The 16669-nt window shown below is 36.8% G+C and overlaps 1 pseudogene across 1 annotated transcript; it reads left to right on the plus strand.

Moving 5' to 3' along the window:
• Window positions 1-3023: 3023 nt before the first annotated feature.
• LOC146896276 (uncharacterized) lies at window positions 3024-12912 on the plus strand (annotated as a pseudogene). Its single transcript, XR_015021606.1, has 6 exons — window positions 3024-3207; window positions 8669-8950; window positions 9045-9127; window positions 12139-12180; window positions 12282-12585; window positions 12813-12912. The product of XR_015021606.1 is annotated as an uncharacterized LOC146896276 (transcript).
• Window positions 12913-16669: the final 3757 nt, after the last annotated feature.

The raw sequence follows: 16669 nt of genomic DNA on the forward strand, positions 1-16669 counted from the left end.
CGTCTTTTTTCGTTTCGCACTAATAAGCATTAATCTTAGAACAAATCTTTGTTTCGTATCTTCCTGATTGAAATTCCATCTTCGTCACGAAAATTAGTCACCAACATTGATCAAGCCCATATATAACAATATTATTTATTTATTTATTTATATTTATAGCTATTTTTCTTTTCTTTTATTTGTTTTAACTTGTGGGACATCCATCCCACTTGAGAGAGAACCGATCAACCATACATTGTTTTAGTAAAAAAGAAGGCTAAAACCCACTTTTTGCCTCCTAAGTTTGCAAAAGTTGCGATTTTTGCCCCTATTAAAAAAAATAGCATTTTTGGCCCCCTTCGTCCAAAAATTACTGAGAAGAGGCCACGTGCCCCAAAAAAGGGGCATAATTGCAACTTTTTCTAAAGATAAGGGGTCTAAAAAGCATATTTCCCTTATGTTAGAGGGTCGAAAGAGCATATTTCCCTAAACATAGGGGGTCACTAATGCTATTTTTTTAATAGGGGGCTAAAATCGCAACTTTTGCAAACTTAGGGGGAAAAAGTGGGTTTTAGCCAAAAAAGAACAACCATATGCATTGTTTTGTTGTTTTCGTCATTTTTCACCCTCCAATAATTCATGTCTTTGGGAAATATTAATTAATCAAAATAGAGTCATAGTTTTAGATGTATGTCAACAGACTCTTATGCACCAAGATGCTGTGATCAGAATCAGATCAGCATTGTATTACATTTAAGTAAAGAAGAATGAATATAGTCATTCTTTAATTTACGTCAAGTTATTGGTCATTTTTTTAATGAAAATCTCAAGTCATTTTCAAATCATTTTTCGTCAATCTTTAATGCAAGTATTGGTCATAAAATGTCTATATATTGGCATCTCAAACTCAACCCAATTACTCACCTGTTACACATCTAAGAAAATAGTGTTGTCTGATATGGATACCATCTGCATCTGCAAGCCAAATTCAAGTTCTCACAGTGGTGTTGGTATGCATTTTTCTTTGGCTCAAGATTAATTTGTTTTCTTTATTTTTATTTATTCCATTAGGTCATTTTATAAGAGACAAATAGTATACTTTTGACCTATACGTAAGAAATAGAGTGTGTTTGATTCGGGAAAGAATGAATACACCCGACATGTAACAATATATTACAAAATTTTAAGTTGAGAAATGCTAACAAGTGCCCTTAGGGCATTGTTTAAGCACCTAAAAGTAGTAGTTTTTACATTAGAAATTGTATAGTTATGACATTTACATGTGTTTGACTTGTATTTTCAAGACAAAATTTCTTTTTATGGGTTTTCTTAAATGCCCTTAAGACACTTATTAGCAAGACCCTTTTAAGTTATATGATGTTTGGCAAATAATAGACAACACAAATAAAATAATATAAAATAACAATATATCCCATGGAGAATATAACACCTTCACTCTGAAATTTTTTAGCTTAAAAAATAAATGAATCATTGACACACCCATACAATAATATTCTTAAAAAAAATAGAGAGAAATTAATGAAGAGAAGACGAGATCTAATCCTAAACCCAATTAAAAAGGGAAATGTTAACTTGTGTCTTAGGAAAGTAACAAAATTTAATAGTCCATTAATTTGTGTAAGCAATTTTAAAACAACACTTAGAAAACTTTTCTCAATAAGAGTGAAAATTACAATAAATACTTATATTTAAGGACATGAGTGTATGATTTTTATTTTTGCTAATATTGAATTAAAAGAAATCATCTACCCATGTAAATGCAGGTATTTTTAGTAGGGGTGTTCAAAACCGAACCAATCCAAAAGAAAAACCGCTAATCGAATCAATCCAAACCGAAACCGCAAAAACCGCATTTGGTTCGGATGTATTCAGATCATTTTTTTACCTAACCGCATGGTTTGGTTCGGTTTGCGGTTTTGATTTTACCAACCGAACCAAACCAAACCAAACCACAATATAAGAAGAAACAAAACTAATTAAATATATATCATCTAGATCAATACTCATAGAAATTCAATGGAAACTTTAATAAAAGAACATATTTTTTCTCTTATTAAGTTTCTACTTTGCTGCTTTTTCTATCAAAAATATATTTATGTGCTACTTGAACTCTTAGAGAATGATTAAAATTTTAGTCTTTTGTATTTCTTACAAAATAGGATTACTTTTTGTCCACATTTTAATTCGGTCTATGTAGTTGAAAACATTGTTGGATGAAAATAAAATTATAATGTTGGATGAAATTTAAAACATTCCTGAAAATATGTTGTGTTTTAGCTTTTTAATTTGATTTTAAAGTTGAAAACAAAAAAAAATATATTATTGTCTAAAAAAACCGCACCAACCGATCCAATCCAAACCGGATTGGTTTGGTTTGGTTTGGTTTGAATTTTATTTTAAAAGTCAACTGAACCAAACCAAACCACGCACTTATTTATCTTGCGGTTCAGATAACTTTTACCCTTAAAACCGAACCAAACCGCACCGCGAACACCCCTAATTTTTAGATCAACAAGAAAATCGCCACCAGCCCATTATTTGTTTAAGATCGAATCATATTCATTGTTCACGCACAAAAAGTATGTGTGATGTGTCCAGTGTTTTTCAATCCGGTGGATACAACTGGCAAGCTTAATTTTCATTCCCTTGCATAATAAACTACAGAGTTCAAACAATAATCAGTCACATATCTAGCAACAAGTTCAAGATAGGTTTTGACAATAGAAATTCACTCAAATGTACTAGAGTTTGGATCAGAAAAACCAGAGTTAAATTTGATAGTTAAAAATGTGACATGCTAGCGGAGAAAGTAGTTCATTTAAAATATAATTGATTAATCTCATGGTTCTATATGCAAGGATGACTTCAAATTCCCTCCAGGACAGTTGTAAAATGGTAATTAGTAATGTCGTTAACTGCTAAAAATACACTCTTTAACACATAGTATATTTCCATCTCAAAAAAAAAAAAAAAAAAACACATACATTTCATTTCAACACTCATTAAAATTCATATAAAACTTATTTGATATCTGTGCTAGGAACTTGGTACTCCTTCCAGGTGATTCGAAAAGCAAAGACAAAGGTCACGTATCCTTAATGTTGAGAATTGCAGATACAGACAAGTTTTCTCATGGTTGGAAGCTTAACGTAAACTTTAAGATGTTCGTGTATGATCAGTTACACAAAAATTATTTGACCATCCAAGGTATATTTTTACATATATATAAGTATAACATGTGATTGCAAATTCAACTCACAATTGTTTCTATTAAACTCGCATACAATCATGTACATAGAGTAATTCCAAACATGAATGGAATCGAACCCACTTTACAATTAAGGAAAGACGAAGCCATCCGCAAAAAATCCGCCGAAACATTCACACCGATAAGACAACTTTTATGGAAATTAACCCTTAGACCCGACACTAACTCAAACCCCCTTAATAACGCCTTAAGGGTCCAAAGATTCTCAACCGACGCTTCACCAATGCACAAGGTATCATCCGCATATTGGAGATGAGAAATAACCGTACCACCTCTCTTAATCTCAAACCCCTTAAAAAGATTCCGATTCACCGCATTCACCATAAGCCCACTAAAACCTTCCGCCACCAAAAGGAAAAGGTAAGGGGCCAACAGATCTCCTTGCTTTAAACCCCTTTTTATATCAATTTCTTCGGTCGGACTCCCATTTACAAGAATAGACATGCTACCCCCAAACACACACGCCTTCATCCAAGCAATCCATTTACTCACAAAACCCATCCTTCGAAGCATATACTCTAAGAAACTCCACTCCACCGAATCGTAAGCTTTCTCAAAGTCCACCTTAAGAATTAAACACTCCCGCTTCCTCAATCTCGCAACCTCCACCACCTCATTCACAATCAACACACCATCCTCCAAATGTCTACCTTTCAAAAACGCCGATTGATTTTTGGAAATTAGAGGATTCATCACCTTAGCAAGTCTCCCGGCCAACACCTTAGCAAGAATCTTATAAATACTCCCCAACAAAGATATCGGACGGAATTCTTTAAGAGAAAGAGGACATTTCACCTTTGGGATAATAGTAACAAAATAGGACAAAAGGCTCCTCGGAAACACATCATTACCATGGAATTGATCGAAAAATATCCTCACCTCATGCTTAATAAGATACCAAAATTGCTTAATGAAAGCAAAATTGAAACCATCCGGTCCCGGGCTCTTATTTCCATCACTCTCCTTCACCACCAACTCTATTTCCTCCAAAGAAAAGGGCAACACTAGAGAACAATTATCGGCATCGGAAATAGAAGCAAACTCAACCCCTCCAACTTCGGTCTATCCCACTCTTCACTCGCCACATGCGCCTTAAAATAATCAACTACCACCCTCCTAATCTCATTCACCTCAAACACCCAATCATTGCCCACTTTCAAGGCTTTAATACCATTACGATGAGCTCTACTCTTCACACACCCATGGAAGTACTTCGAATTAACATCTCCCTCTTTGAGCCACTTGGATCTAGATCTTTGAAAAAGCAAGGCCTCTTTACTCTTCCATAATTTCCAAAGTTCTTCAAACTTCACCTTCCTCACCTCCACCTCTTCATTTGACAACAAGCCAAGTTCGCATTTCCCATCGAGCTCCTCTATCTCTTCCCTCAACAAAGATAAACGCCTCTCCACATTCCCATATTCCACCCTATTCCACTCCCGAATTGTCTCCTTCAAACTCTTCAACTTTGATTTTAGCACAAAACCCATCCACCCACCACCCCCATACCTCCTCCAAGCTTCTTCAACCACCCCCTTAAACTTCCTATTTTCCAACCAATGATTATTAAACCGAAACGGCCTCGGACCCCAATCGGTTACATCACCTTTAAGCACAATCGGACAATGATCGGAAACATCCCTAGGAAGAGCCCACAAAGCAACATTTCCCCAAAACTCTCCCCATTCCTCCGATATAAGCGCCCTATCTATTCTACTCATAGATTGACCATTAGAATTATACCACGTAAACTTCCTAGTCACAATATTCACATCTTCCACCTCTAACGAGTTCACCACATCATTAAATAACTTAATTTCCCTTCTATAATCACCATTGGAAGCCTCATTCACCCCCCTTCTTTCCTCCCTATGAAGCACCGACTTAAAGTCCCCAATGAAACACCAAGCTCCGACACCCAAAAAGCTCCTCACCCTTACAAGCTTCTCCCACAACCTTTGTTTACCCAACAAATGACATTTAGAATAAACATTTACCACCAAACATCTTCTTTTCAACGGACCCCACTCCAAGCAAACGCCGACAAGGCCTTCACCCACAAAAGAAAAAATAAATGTAGCAAGAGGTTTACGCCAAATAGATAAAATACCTCCACTATTGCCCACCGAAGGAAGACATACCCATTGAAAATCATCATCACACCATAAATTACGACACACCGCATCCGTAATGACCTCCATTTTTGTTTCTTGAATAGCCAAAAAATCAACTTTTTGACCCACCACTAACTCCCTAATCTTTTTGCGCTTCAACACACCTCCCAACCCTCTAACATTGAAGGACAACACTATCATAAATTACCTTCCTTCCTCTCCCTACTTACTCTAATTGCCACATCAACATCCTCGGACACAAGCAATCTATCCACCACTCTACCATCCGCTAAGGTGAACGTGATACCATCCTCTTTAGCAACCTTCAATAAGTGCTCCGCCTCCGCCTTTTTTCTTCTTAGGTCACCCATCAGGGTGATAGGTGTCTCCAGCACAACCAAACCTTCATCCTCGAATAAAACATTAACACCTGAACCCGTAGGAAGCGAACACTCCACTTCCGGAAACTCAATCGCCCCAACCGCCACCTTCTTCCCTTTTTGATTTTTGGATGCACCCTCCTCTTCACCTCCTTTACCACGCTGCTTGACCCCTTTATTAGCAATATCCTTCATAGAAACACATCTAGCAGCTCCCTTTGTTAAAGCCCCCTTTTTTGGTTTCTTGAGACCAACGTTACCTTTAGAAGCTACTAAATCGACCTCCCTCCCTTCAGCAGAAGTAAAAAAAGCCACCGGATTTTCTCCCTCAACTGGCCCAATTAGAACAGGCCCAATAGACTTGTTACTTTGTACAGGATCGGGTAAAACAGCTGGCTGTGGGTCGGGTTGGTTTGGACAACATTGGAGCGGGTCTTGATTAATATTTTCCAACCCAATGTCAATTTCAAAAGCCACGCTTCCCTCCCCTTTATTTGAAATGGACTCTGTCTCTTTTTCCACCACATGTTCCAACTGACCAGAAGTTCCCTCAGTTGCACCAGGACCCACATAACCCACCATCTGTCCCCCTTCCGTTGTAGACTTTCCACTACTCTCTGCCATATCACCATCATAGGGCTGCACACCAAAAAGGCTACATAGGATAGACCCTTTCCTCTCCCACTCAATTCTCGGCACCTCAAACCTGTGGGGCCCCCCATCTCCTTCTTCCTCAGACTCTACAGAGAGGGCCTCTTCCGAAGCCTCTTCACCGGACAAGACACCACCGGAGAAAACCGCCGGAGCACCATATCCCAACTCCGCCACCGTTCGTCTCAGACCTTCCTCCTCCCCTCTGAACTCTGATTCTTCCGACACACATTCTTCCTCTAACACCTCTTCATAAGCTTGGGATTGATCCTCCACCACCCATACCTCAAACTTAGCTCCCATCACCTTCATACACACCTTTTTGTTGATAAAACCAAATTCATTAGTAGATATCAGAAGCCTAACAGCATCCATCCTCTTTCTCTCGGCCGTAGCAACATCAAAGTCAACAAACTCTCCTAAGAAGTTCCCCATCTGTTTAAAGCATTTTTCTTCCCAAACATGAAGGGGAACTCCCCTCAGCTTAACCCACACACGCCTCTTCTTAGCCACCAGCTGAGGAGACCAAGGTTTCACAGCAGCAAAGTTGTCATCCCACCACTCCTTCTTCATACTTCTAATCGCCTCCATCCCTCCCTCCAAATTACACTTCAGAAGCACTAGGTTGTCTCCCATGCTAGACACTCTAACACCCTTAAATCCCTCCATAAAGAAGCCAGTTTGTACCATCTCAGCCTCCCTTGGATAATGTAAAAATCCAACACAGCAGCCCTCCAACAGTTGTAGCGCCTCCTCTTCCGGAAGAACCTCCATCTCTGGTACTGCTGCCTCTCCATTGATCTCACTTCCCCCTCCATCGCCCAAAGCCTGGATGAACGATTTCCCCTTATCCACCATAGAGCTTGACCCCACCACCCTACGCACCGCTGTTGTCACTTCCGGCACCACCTCCTTTGAATCTCTATTAAAGCGAGACAGATTCACTCTAAGGCGCCTACCTCCACACCACACCTCAGCCAGCCTAGCTTCTAAAGCCACCGGGTTTGTAACGTCTTTAAACTTAACAAACCCAAATCTTCTACCCTCTTTGTTGAGCTTCTTGGGTATGAAGACTTCCATCACATTCACTGAACTTATATATACCAGATTGACCTTTGGTCAGTAAATTCTAGATAGCAACACGTACGTTGAGCTAACTGTGAAAACACCTTCATTCTCCAGCTCCGACTCCCACATGTCTTCCTGCGATGCTTGAACTGTAGATCGAATTAAAATCAAAAGACTTACTATCAAACCAATTTGAGCTAAGTGCTTCCTCAATCACCCCATTAATATCTTTTATGTTCGAATAACACTTACTATCATTTTTTTCCAACAAATTAGAAAATCTTAAAATATATTGATCTATTTTGAGAATATATAAAACATTGGAAATATTTTTTTTTTTATATGAGTGACTTTTACTTTCAGTTGTTTCAATGCCATATGATATATAGTGCAATGTGTGCTTCTTTCCAGTTATGACTTTGAAAATAGCAGTTTTGCTGAGCTCTTTTAATATGTCTCGATCATAAGTCATATGATTTATGCTAAGATGTATATTCTTTTTTCAGCTGCAGTAAGCAAACTGGTTTGGTTCTCATGCTATGGGATTTGCGGACTTCATATCTTTTAGCGAACTCAATAAAAAAGGAAATGGATATGTTAAAAATAATGCTATAATCATGGAGGTTGATATCCAAATATCCACGATTAAGATTTCCTCCTAGATTATTAATTAACTTATGATTGATTTAAAAATAAAATAAAGATCAATACCTTTGTGGCATTGGTAGGCAACGATTTGGTATATTTTAGTGTTGAAGTATATTATGTTTAGTTTGATAATGAAAATTTAAGGTGGGTGAATGATGTTCCATTCTTAAGAGAACTAGTTGTAGATTGTTTTCTTGTATCTAGAGTTTTATTTATTATTTAGATTTTATGATATTTAAATTTAGGGCAGTGCTATATACTGCATCGAAAATTTCACGAACATACTTTTTCTATGTATTTGAAGTACTAAAAGTTGTTTTTTTTTTTTTTTTTTTGTTTTGTTTTGAAAGAAGTACTGGAAGCTTATTAAAATCAAAAGGTAATGGTAATTTCAAACCACTTCAATATTCTCGATTTCTCGTACACTAATTTATGTAGTAATTTCAAACCACTTCAAATTGAATTCATATTCATCTACATGCAAAACTATGACAATTTTATTTGTAATAGAATATTAATTAATAATTTGATTTCTGTAGATGCTGATGGCACTATACGAAAATTTAATGAAATGAAAAGTGAATGGGGTTTTGAGCAATTAATTTCATTGGAGGCCCTCATGGATTCACGTAATGGATACTTTGTGGAAGATTCATGTGTGTTTGGTGCGGAAGTATTTGTTATTGGTCATTCTGCCAAATCTGAAATTCTTTCTATGGCTAACGACAAGCCTCCTTCACCTGGAAACTTGTCAACTTCTCATCTTTGGATAGTCTCTCCTATTTAGTCTCTAAAACCTTCACTGTTGGTGAAAGAGATTGGTATATTATATTATATTCCTATCTAGCTAACAAATTCTTAATTTGTCTAATTAAAATTGTTTTCACAAACTAAATATTAATTTATTTTATGCAGGAAATTGGTGGTTTATCCTAAAAGAAATTATGGAGACGGGATCAGATGCAACTATCTATCTTTCTTCCTAGAGTTAGTAGATTGTGAAAGATTCCCGTCAAATACAATAGTGAATTCAAGTTTTGATTTAAAATTTTTAGACAAGCATCATGTTGCGGATTCGATGAGAAAACACACCAATAACAAACTTGATGTGTGGAGCAAGGGATAATTAAGCAACCAATATCAAAGTGAATTGCAATTAAACAAGCAAAAGTAGAAAAAACAGCGAGAGAAAAGCAGAGAGAACACAAAAGAATCTGTTTACCCAGTTCGGTCCAAATTGACCTAGTCTGGGGGAGAGAGCAGCCCTCCGTTCCACTATATGATGAGTAACGTTACAAAAGAGATTTCAATGGGTTACAAGAATAAGTCTCCCGCCTAATTCTACCCAAATCCCAGCCTCTTCCCGTAACCAAGAGACTCAATCCTAATAGTGTTTCCCAAGGTGAATTAACCTTCAAACCCTAGTTTGTTGCCAAGAGACAAACTCTATACAAACCCTAGTTTGATTTCTAAACCCTTGTTTCAGCCCCCTCTATCTCTCTCAAAATAGTCTGATACAAGGCCTATATTTATAGTAAAAGAAACTCCCATAAAATTGTAACAAATCTGGCCCAAAAATACGTTTCTGAAAAATAACAGCACGCGAAATCGGCCACCGATTTTCCAAATCGGCCACCGATTTTTCCCGAACAGAAAGCCTCCCAAAAAGCAGCCAAAATCGGCCACCGATTTTCCAAATCGGCCACCGATTTGTACTTTCAGCAAACATCAATTTTGGCCTCCAAACTCCAATTTTGAGTCACTTTCACAACAATCTCCACCTTGACTCCAAATTAGTGATGATGCCCATTTAACATCAACACCTTGCTGCTCTTTCCCTTGCTTCCCACTACGCCGAGTAGCTCCACAAGTTTACACCTTAATCTCTTCAATCATCGGAATGCCTTCCGCCCCTTTGAAGATCCTTGTGTCCAAACTACTCAAGGAATTTTAGGTAGTTCCACAAGTACACACCTTAACCTCTTCAGCCATCGGAATGTCTTCCGCCTTCTCGAAGATCCTTGTATCCAAACTACACTAGGAATTTCAGGTAGTTCTACAAGACTACACCATACCTCTTCAATACGAGACATCTCCCGCTTCCTTGAAGATCACCTTGCATCCAATCACCCTTGGACTTTTAGGGTAATTCCACAAGCCGTGCTATACATTCTTCAACCTCCGGAATGCCTTCCGTCTTCATGAAGAAAACCCTTGCTCACCACTAGAGCATAGCACCCAAGGTCCTCCATAGTCGTACCACTCCCGGTGTGTTCAACTCCACCTAAAGCTGAGCTTCCAACCTCTCAACTAGCAAATGAGTACATCCCACTATGTCTTCCTTGAACCTCCACCTCAACCGGTAGATCATGAGTATTCTTACCACCGCCTCTCCAGGCTGATGTTGAGTGTTTAACGTCTCTCCAGACGATCACCGCTCTACCAGGCATCACCCCCAAGGTGAGAAACATCACCTTCATCCTCCAAACAACACACCATCAAAGCACCTGCATCCTCATAACCCTCAGAGACAATTTGTACGGAATTACCATTAATCTCCGGACAATCCTTCTTGAAGTGACCCATCTTGTTACACTTAAAGCATTTAAACTTTGTCTTGTTACTACTCTTTCCCCGGTTACCTCTACCTCCACCATTCCCTCTTGAAACACTTAGGCCTTCCCCGTTTTCATCAACTCTCAAGTCCTTCGACTTAGTCAACTCCTTGGTTCTCAAAGCTGCTTGAACTTCTTCCAAGGTAACAGTGCCTTCTTTTCCATAGAGCATGGTATCTTTAAACGATTCAAAAGATCTAGGTAGAGCACACAACAAGAGTATAGCTTTATCTTCATCCTCAAGATTCACCTCAATATTCTCCAAGTCATCAAGGATTTTGTTGAACTCCGTAAGTTGCTCCATGATGGCCTTTGACTCCACCATCTTGAATGAGTAGAGTTGTTGCTTTAGGAATTGCCGATGAGCCAAAGACTTTGTCATATACAAAGATTCCAACTTTGCCCACATCGATGCCGCGGTTGGTTCCTTTGCTACTTCTCTCAAAACTTTATCTCCGAGGCACAAGACAATGGCACTCCTGGCCTTGTCCACCATCTCGGTCTTCTCCGCTCGTGTCATGGTGACCGGTAACGAACCTTCACCCTTCAAAGCTTTCTCACACTTTTGCTGTATCAACACCGCTTCCATCTTTACCTTCCATAACCCAAAATCGTTATCGCCGGTAAACTTCTCAATATCCCACTTCGAACCCATGGTACTAGATTATCCTTTGACCTTTGCCCCACGGTGGGCGCCAATTGTTGCGGATTCGATGAGAAAACACACCAATAACAAACTTGATGTGTGGAGCAAGGGATAATTAAGCAACCAATATCAAAGTGAATTGCAATTAAACAAGCAAAAGTAGAAAAAACAGCGAGAGAAAAGCAGAGAGAACACAAAAGAATCTGTTTACCCAGTTCGGTCCAAATTGACCTAGTCTGGGGGAGAGAGCAGCCCTCCGTTCCACTATATGATGAGTAACGTTACAAAAGAGATTTCAATGGGTTACAAGAATAAGTCTCCCGCCTAATTCTACCCAAATCCCAGCCTCTTCCCGTAACCAAGAGACTCAATCCTAATAGTGTTTCCCAAGGTGAATTAACCTTCAAACCCTAGTTTGTTGCCAATAGACAAACTCTATACAAACCCTAGTTTGATTTCTAAACCCTTGTTTCAGCCCCCTCTATCTCTCTCAAAATAGTCTGATACAAGGCCTATATTTATAGTAAAAGAAACTCCCATAAAATTGTAACAAATCTGGCCCAAAAATACGTTTCTGAAAAATAACAGCACGCGAAATCGGCCACCGATTTTCCAAATCGGCCACCGATTTTTCCCGAACAGAAAGCCTCCCAAAAAGCAGCCAAAATCGGCCACCGATTTTCCAAATCGGCCACCGATTTGTACTTTCAGCAAACATCAATTTTGGCCTCCAAACTCCAATTTTGAGTCGCTTTCACAACACATCATAATAAATATTATGATAAATCAGGTAACAACGTTGTTTAAAAATGCTTCTTTGAAGATTGATAATATGAATTTTTGTCTAAAAAGTTTTTGTTATATATATATATATATATTTTTTTGTTGCAGTAAGCAACCACGGATTTTGTGCCTCAAAGAAACAATGGGGATTTTCAAATTTCATATCTCTAAGTGAACTCAATGAAGCAACAGCTGGATATATTAAGGACGACGCTATAACCATGAAGGTTGAAATATTTAAGATGGATGTAATCATCGAAGCAGAACTTAATGAAGCAGAAAAAGGAAGTATTAAAGATGGTGCTATGCCTCCAATGTATGATTCCTTCACTTGGAGACTTGTTAACTTCTCAAAGACGGATCACCCCTCTGGTTTGATCTCCAAATCCTTCACTGTTGGTGATAGAGACTGGTATTATATATATATATATATATATATATATATATATATATATATATATATATATATATATATATATATAACAAATTCTTAATTAATTGGTTTATTTAGTAATTGTTTTTATAATTAAAAGTTTGTTAATTTTGTGCATGTAATTTATTATATATATGTAGATGATATATAGTAAAGGACTTGATTCAGATTTGGTCTTAGACAACCATCTAACTTTAATGCTGCAGCTAACAAATTGGAATAAGTTCCCATCAAATTCAAGAGTGGATGCAAGTTTCAAGTTTAAAATTTTAGACCTGCATCATAAAAAATATTATGAGAAAACAGGTACAAATGTTGTTTATCAATGCTTCTTATTTTTTTAACATTTTTTAGCTGATTTTGGGGTTAATGCGAATTATAGTATGATCTATTTTTTGATTAAAAGCTTATTCTAAGTTGTGTTTTTCTTTTCTACTGCAGAAAACTTCATGTTTTTGGTCTCAAAAACATCATGGTCATCCTCAAATTTCATATCTCTGAGTGAACTCCATGGAACAGAAAATGGATATATTAAAGACGATGCTATAATTATTGAGGTTGAAATCTTAAAGATATCCCTAATTTCTCCTTCATGATTTACTTTTAATTAATTTAAAAGTAAAATAAAGATCAATATCCCTTTGTGGTGCCCTTCAAATAAATAAGATTTGTAGACTGTTTTCTTGTATTTCATTTGGGTGTCCTTGAAATAAAGTTGTTTGTGGACTGTTTTCTTTGTATTTTCATTTTGATGTATTTCAAATAAAGTTTGTTGTGCACATTTATCTGGTATTTTATTTATTTCTTGGAATTTATAATATTTAAGTTCAATTAAGTCTTGTATGTTTTAAAATAGACAAATGCTAATTGTATTTTACAAGCTAAGTTAAGTGAACATATTAATAAGTTGCTATAAAACTTGATAATTTGGATTTGGAGGAAGATTTGTTGTCCAAATCACTTGTGTGTTTGCCGTCAGTTTGTGGTATCTTCTTATTCAAAAATTTACAACACTTTTTGAAAGGAACCATGAAGCATGACTTGCATCCAACCAATGAACATTCAGGCACACACAGTTTCAACAATTTTTGCAAGACAGTCTTAGAAAGTGTCTGACAAAACAAAATCTAAGGACAAGAAGAGAAAAGGGAAAACAAAGAATGAGTGACAAGAAGCATCTTAGCATGACCTTCTTTAAGAGTTTTAACTAATGACCTCATTATTGGTGCCTTCACGCAACCATATTTGAAAACAAGTCATCTGTGCGACACAAAATATCAAAGATTCAGAATTGAAAGAGTGAAGATGAGGAGTTTTTTATTTGGGGGGAAAGAGAGAAAAACATAAACCATCATTTAGTCTCTAAATAATCACTCTAACTTCTATTTAGTCACTAAATTGTGTAAATATAATAAGTATCCTAAAAAAATATAAAATCTATCAATTCAATCTTTGTTATTAAGATGCTAGAAACTAAATTGACGGATTTTGGTTTGGTTTAGAAATTTCAAATAGTCAAGGAACAATTTATCATATATTCATATTGTGCCTCTAAATTGAAGAGAAATTGATAGTTTAATGACAAAATTGATAATTAATCCAAGAGAGAAAGTAAAAATGTAAGGAGAGATTGAAAAAATCGTGTTCTATAATTATTTTTGCAGCAGAAGGAAAGTGAAAAAGAAAATGGACTAGCGAATTTGAGATTGGCTTATATTTGAGACCAGATGTAGTATATCACACGCGTTCTCGTACAATATATCCGAGTTTCACAATACACCCTACTTTAAGACCAAGTCCACATGGGTAACATCCTACTAAAATTATTAAGCTTACATGGATCATACCAGATTTAAGTTCTTGGTCATTGTTTAATTAGTCATATGACCAAACTTCATTATTAGTATAAATAGAAATGATGCTAATAGTTGTACCAAAAAAAAATGATGCTAATAATCATATAACCAAACTGAGGTATTTATTTAATAATTTTAAAAAATTGATTTGACATTTTGACATGGACGGATCCATGGTGTGACTATAGTCGCACTATATTTTTCAAAAAACAATTTACATATGGAAATGTTTATTAGAACAAATGAAATAAAAGCGAAGGTTGAACATTTATTCTATTAGAACAAATGAAATAAAAGCGAAGGTTGAACATTTATTCTATAACCAAACACCCGGTGGAACAGAATGAGACAACCTTTTCAACCGGGCAGCTTTCCGGAGTGCTCTAGCAGTCCTTTCTATTTCCGGATTGAATTCGAGATCTTTGGAGCTCCCTTTACCTCGCATAAACAGCAAATACCTTAGTAGCACTGTACAATACAAAGAAATCAAATGAATACTGAAACAGAAAAAATAAAACTAAAAACAGAAAATAAAATTGCAGAAATCCTAAATTATAACGTAATTGCCTTGTTGAAATAAATCAACAGTCCCCGGCAACGGCGCCAAAAACTTGATAGATATCTGGCAAGTGTACCAAAAACTATCGAAGTAGTAATAAATATCGATCCACAAGGACTGTGTTAGTTTCAATTATAACAAGTACGTTATACGTTAGGATGTGTAAAAATTATATTTGGTTGCCCTAGGCGGAAAAAGTTTGTTTTAATCAGAGTTGATTAAAGTTGAAAGAGTTGAAAGAAAATTATATTGAGATGAATGGTTAAGCCGGTGAATCCACTATTGCTTTATATGAAAAAGTCTTCCTCTCTCTACTCTCAATTACTACTCAGTTTTTACGATAAATTAACTAAGTGACTTTGATCAATCTCTCGCATCAAAGCCCTTTCCTAAGTTATAACCCTATTAATCTCTTAACGTGATTGAATAACCGCGGAAGCAATTTTGGAACGTTAATTCATGTATCATAACCCTCAATTTCCTATCTCTAGGTTCCTAGTGTTGAGTTAAACAAAATTACTATTTCAGGATTAAAAGCTAGGGCTAGTAGTCATTCAATTCCTAAGATCAATTCATGTGATTGCAAGAAGCTAGGGCTAGTAGTCATACAAAACAATAATCATGAAAAGCAATAAACACAAGTAATTCTGAATAAAAACTGAATAGCATTGATTATAGAGAGAGTTCAACTACAAAATCATATATTACAAGAGTTTCATCATGGCCTAACCAAACTAAAGGTTTAGCTACTCATAGCTAAACGATCATAAGAAATAACAAGAGAAAAGATACATAAATCTAACCAACGGGGTGTTGGTATGAGATTCAGGGCTCGTTCCTTGGTCTCCTGTCGTCCTTAGTGCTCAAAATCGCAATAATAATCAGTACCAAAACCCTTGCTAGCAGCTGGATATTTATAGAAAGAAAATTAGGGTTTCAGAAAAGCCCACCATCGTGCCACGTTACGGGACCATCGTGGCATGATACCTTCATTAATCTGACGTGGCAGCAAGTTCATCAACCCATCGTGGCACGTTGTGTCTTCCTTCGTGCCACGAAATTTCCAGATTGTCACCATGAACTCCACATCGTTCCAACGTGCCACGACCAGTTATCAACGTGGCACGTTTGCTTATACTTGGGCAATATTTTCCTGTTTCTTCTCTTGTGCTCTTGTTCCTGTTTTGGTTTGATTTCACCATGAATTCATTGCAGTTGACTCTCTAAATGCTATAATAAAGACCTAAATATGACTAAATAACTAATGTTGATGCACTGTCATCACCACGTGTTAATTTTATTTATTTATTTTTTACCAAAAATTGGTCTTGGGGGGCCAAAACTACTACAGTTGCAAAATTTAGGGGGCGGTTTTGTAGTTTTTTTTTTCTTAGAGGGACAAAATCGCAACTTCCTTAAAGTTAAGGGGCGAAAACTGCTATTAAGCCTATTTAATTTCATTGGAAAAATTTAACACCGCTAAAACTAGACCAAATAAAATTGCTAAAACTATAAAAGGAGAGCTCGCCCCAGTCATTCTTAATTTCGAAAAACACAGTTGATGCTTCTTGTGATTTTCCTCTCTTCTCCCTCTTTTGACTTGTGTTGACGAGTCTTTCTTCCTTTCTTCTACTCCTTCTGTCCCTTC

Source organism: Medicago sativa, chromosome 8, assembly GCF_051527215.1.
Source record: "Medicago sativa cultivar Bolivia chromosome 8, Bolivia_mono, whole genome shotgun sequence".
Taxonomy (NCBI): Eukaryota; Viridiplantae; Streptophyta; class Magnoliopsida; order Fabales; family Fabaceae; genus Medicago; species Medicago sativa.